The sequence below is a fragment of the Triticum aestivum genome, chromosome 5B, assembly GCF_018294505.1.
Source record: "Triticum aestivum cultivar Chinese Spring chromosome 5B, IWGSC CS RefSeq v2.1, whole genome shotgun sequence".
NCBI lineage: Eukaryota > Viridiplantae > Streptophyta > Magnoliopsida > Poales > Poaceae > Triticum > Triticum aestivum.
The window spans coordinates 59,518,022-59,523,226 of record NC_057807.1 but is presented as its reverse complement, the minus strand read 5'-3'; the positions used below and the strand labels follow the sequence as shown (position 1 = coordinate 59,523,226).

The 5,205-nt window shown below is 43.6% G+C and overlaps 1 long non-coding RNA gene across 1 annotated transcript; it reads right to left on the bottom strand.

Annotated features, from left to right (window-relative positions):
• Positions 1–490: 490 nt before the first annotated feature.
• On the bottom strand, positions 491–2,531 carry LOC123110403 (uncharacterized). Its single transcript, XR_006453365.1, has 2 exons — positions 2,370–2,531; positions 491–2,259 (listed from the first exon to the last, which is right to left on the bottom strand). It is a non-coding gene; the product is annotated as an uncharacterized lncRNA (long non-coding RNA).
• Positions 2,532–5,205: the final 2,674 nt, after the last annotated feature.

The window sequence follows — 5,205 nt, the reverse complement described above, 5'->3', positions numbered from 1 at the left end:
TGGCATCAATTAGTTTACTGCATAGTTTAATGCATCAGAGTGACGTTGGCGAAGAAAATATAACAGTGACCCAGTCAAGCAAAATCACGGCATGGGGTGTTGTTGGGCATGGACCTCGGCACTGCTATAGTCATTTAATGCATGTACCCGTCGGCACGCACATCTGTCCTAGACAGAGTAGGCTAGGCGTGCTCCAACCCTGCCATCCCGTGCATAGTGCAATGGAGCACCCTAGACAGTCTATGAAATTTCGTTGTCATCTCATCGCCCGTGAAGCCATGATCGCACTCCCCTGGTTTTGAAAATGGAGCTGGTTGCCATTGGCGTAACTCAAGAAGTGGACGAGAGTCAAAGTGCATGATTGGAGGTTAGCACACGTAAGATTACCGAACGAGATATGCAGCAGCCGGTCTTTCTCATTGCGTCCTCTCGTGTCTGCAGCTTGGTGGCTTTGCCAATGAGAAACTCGAAGCCCAATAGACAAGTAAAATCGAGGCCCATGTAGGCACCAACAACATCATCTTATAATTTTAATTTTCAGCTTCCTGCCTAACAAGCCAAGCACTGGAATTACAGACGCTCTACTGCCTTCGACAGCAAAAACAACACAGTTTTTGACAAAAATAAGAACAGGCCACCCCATCAGTAGTAAAACTAAAATTTTAGTTGACCAAGCAACAGAACTGCAATCACACAGCAAAATTGTTCAGATGAAGTTAACAGACATCGGGAGAATTACTGTTGGTAGCACAAATTAAAATTCAGACATGCCAAATAGAGAAATTACCACCACACAACCACATGGAGACTTGATGGCATCAAACATCACAGCCAGTTTCAATCTAGAGGAAGTTAGGCTCAAACGGTCAGCTCTTTTTAGTACCGCATGCATTGCTGCGATGTCCAACCACCCCACAGTTTGTGCACTTCGGCATAAGTGCAAACAGACAATTCAAGCGTTGTTTCTCAGGGTTCATCTCCCTCTCATCTAGCGCTTTCCCGATTCTATCCCTGGAAACCGTTTCTCGACAGAACATATTAGAAACAAAAATTTGTCAGGGCGGTCTGGGAATTGAATAAAGGGCATGCCATGCCAAGTAATCTTTGTATGGAACAACCATTTTGAATATCGCTCTGGTAGATAACAGGGTAATCTAAAAAACATGCCAATTTACTGAAAACAACAACCTATGCACAATCAGTTTGCCTCAGCATTCCTCGAGCGAACCGTCCAGTAAGTAACAAAACCAAGACACACAATAAAATGGTGATAGTGACTCTGATTTGTTCAGATTCTTACTACAATTATGTAAATGCGAACGCTAATACCAAATCAAATTCATTTTTGCCAAAAAAATCAGTTATGCTCTCAGGCGATCCACCTACAAATCAAAAAAGCCCCCCTGCGCCTTCTAGTGAATCGAAGCTCATCACACACAAGATTTCTCCTACTGATTGACACCAACCTAAATCTGATGGCAATCACATTTTTGTCGGGGTAATCCATTTGGACATGCACTGAATCCCACTTTGGTCATGTACCAAGAATGCTAAGAAACTGAATGAAAGCTTGACCTAGTCCCATTTCCTCACGTCCCCAAATCCTACATCCATTAACAAATCCAAATTAGCACCCAGCTTAGGATCACGTGCCCCAAAAAAGTATATGATCTGACAATCCAATTAGCATTGAAACTAAAACCAAGAAGTGTATACTGACAAACCAATTAGCACTACCATACCCACCCCACTTTGCACCTAAAAACATCTGGAAACTAACACCATATGTGGTGAAATCGAACCACCACACATAACTATTGAAAATCGAACTGTCAGTCTGTCACCCAATTAGCTTTTAGATCACTATATATATGCAAACAACCACAACTTGAACTACCAACCATAAGTGTAAAGCCAACCGAATTTGTACCACCGACAATGGACAGAAACTAAACTGCATGCTAGACGAAATACTCGTGTCCAGACACAAAACTTCCCTTGGGATGAACTGCTAAGCTAGCAAGCCAAAATCAACTAACTGATACAGGTACGATGCAAACCCTGCTGAACAGATGCAAAATCACAAAGGATTTCTCACTAACCTTCGTGTCCAACCACTCGTAGCTTCAGAGCACACCTCGTACCTGGCTGCATCTCCATCTTGCTGTGCTTTGCCGCCCTTGTCGATCTCGACCTCGGCCGCACTCATGGAATCCTGTGACTCCACTGGGTGGAGAGAACCATTCCAACCGGCCGGCGCTATGAGGATCAAATCTAGCCATGTTAGTACGAAGTTTTCAAATCCATCCCGCTGATCCTACAAGCAAGAGATGGAAGAAGGAAAAGAGCGGAGTAAAATACACATATACCCGTCGAGCTCGAGGCCGTCGGTGGACATCTCGCCGGTCCAGAGTCGCCGCCGCGGACCGTGGTGCGCGTATGTGGAAGAACAGAGCGGCCGCCGCGGTGGGGATGGCGAGGCAGTCCCCCGTGGCTCTATGTGCTCCGCAAAGGTCACGGGGCCCATTCTATCTGTGCTGTTTCGAACCACCTAACATGTCCCAAATTGCCGGTGCAGGCCACGTACTGCTTCCAAGGCCCGGGAACAGCTGCGTGGCTGGGCCGAACACAATACGCCTATGCGCATATAGGAGTATCACGGACCGTATTTCCCTCACTAGGCCTGCCAAGCTGCTGCAAACGAAGTGACTGCTTCTGAATCCCAAAGCCCATATAGACGCACTAGATTTCGGCCTGCCTGTAGCCCGGCCACCAAAAGCCCTCACTCATTCCAAGGCTTTCTTTTAATAGAGAACTGGACCAAAGCATTAATATATGGTGAATACATGAACTCCTCAAACTACGGTCATCATCGAGAAGTATCTCGATTATTGTCACTTCGGAGTTGTCGGATCATAACACATAATAGGTGACTATAGACTTCCAAGATAGGATCAAAAACACACATATATTCATGAAAACATAATAGGTTCAGATCTGAAATCATGGCACTCGGGCCCTAGTGACAAGCATTAAGCATAGCAAAGTCATAGCAACATCAATCTCAGAACATAGTGGATACTAGGGATCAAACCCTAACAAAACTAACTTGATTACATGGTAAATCTCATCCAACCCATCACCGTCCAGCAAGCCTACGATGGAATTACTCACGCACGGCGGTGAGCATCATGAAATTGGTGATGGAGGATGGTTGATGATGATGACGGCGACGAATCCCCCTCTCCGGAGCCCCGAACGGACTCCAGATCAGCATTCTCGAGAGAGATTAGGGCTTGGCGGCGGCTCTGTGTCGTAAAACACCATGAAACTTTCTCTCTGATTTTTTTTCTCCCCGAGACGGAATATATGGAGTTAGAGTTGAGGTCGGATGAGGTCCAGGGGGCCCACGAGATAGGAGGTTGTGCCTTAGGGGGGCGCCCCCTATCTCATGGACAGGTTGTGGGCCCCCTGGCATTAATTCTTTTGCCAAAAAATCGTATTAATTCCAAAAAGTGCCTCCGTGGATTTTCAGGACATTCTGAGAACTTTTCTTTTCTACACATAAAACAACATCATGGTAGTTCTGCTGAAAACAGCGTCAGTCCGGGTTAGTTTCATTCAAATCATGCAAGTTAGAGTCCAAAACAAGGGCAAAAGTGTTTGGAAAAGTAGATACGTTGGAGACGTATCAACTCCCCCAAGCTTAAACCTTTGCTTGTCCTCAAACTATTCAGTTGATAAACTGAAAGTGATAAAGAAAAACTTTTACAAACTCTGTTTGCTCTTGTTGTTGTAACATGAAAGGCCAGCATTCAAGTTTTAGCAAATATTATGAACTAACCATACTCACAATAACATATAGGTCTCACAATTACTCACATCAATAGCATAATCAGCTAGTGAGCCATAATAATAAAACTTGGATGACAACACTTTCTCAAAATAATCATAACATGATATAACAGAATGGTATCTCGCTAGCCCTTTCTGAGACGCAAAACATAAATGCAGAGCACCTTTAAAGATCAAGGACTGACTAAACATTGTAATTCATGGTAAAAGAGATCCAGTCAAGTCATACCCAATATAAACCAGTAATAATGAATGCAAATGACAGTGTGCTTTCCAGCGGGTGCTTTTAATAAGAAGGATGACGACTCAACATAAAAGTAAATAGATAGGCCCTTCACAGAGGGAAGCAGGGATTTGTAGAGGTGACAGAGCTTGATTTTAAAATAAAGATTGAATAACATTTTGAGCGGTATACTTTTACTGTCAATGCAACACCTATGAGATGGTTGTATCTTCCATACTAAATGCATTATAGGCAGTTTCCAAATAGAATGGTAAAGGTTTAAACTCCCCCAACCACCAACAAGCATCAATCCATGGCTTGCTCGAAACAACGAGTGCCTCCAACATACAACAGCCCTGGGGGAGTTTTGTTTAATTATTTTGATTTACTTTGATCTTTTTGGATCATGGGACTGGGCATCCCGGTTACCGGCCCTTTCTCGTGAATGAGGAGCGGAGTCCACTCCTCTTGAGAATAACCCATCTAGCATGGAAGATATAGGCAGCCCTAGTTGTAACATGAGCTGCTCGAGCATACAAAACAGAATTTCATTTGACGGTTTGGAGTTTGGCACATACAAATTTACTTGAAACGACAGGTAGATACCGCATATAGGTAGGTATAGTGGACTCATATGGAACAACTTGGGGGTTTAAGGAGTTTGGATGCACAAGCAGTATTCCCGCTTGGTACAGGTGAAGGCTAGCAAAAGACTGGGAAGCGACCAACTGAGAGAGCGACAACAGTCGTAAACATGCATTAAAATTGATTCACACCGAGTACAAGCATGAGTAGGATATAATCCACCATGAACATAAATATCATGAAGGCTATGTTGATTTGATTCAACTACATGCGTGAACATGTGCCAAGTCGAGTCACTTAATTCATTCAAAGGAGGATACCATCCCATCATATCACATCATAATCATTCTAATAGCATGTTGGCACACAAGGTAAACCATTATAACTCATAGGTAATCAAGCATGGCACAAGTAACTATAATCTCTAAATGTCAATGCAAATATGTTTACTTCGTAATAGCTGACTCAGGAACGATGAACTCATCATATTTACAAAAACAAGAGAGGTCGAGTTCGTACCAGCTTTTTTCATCCCAATAAGT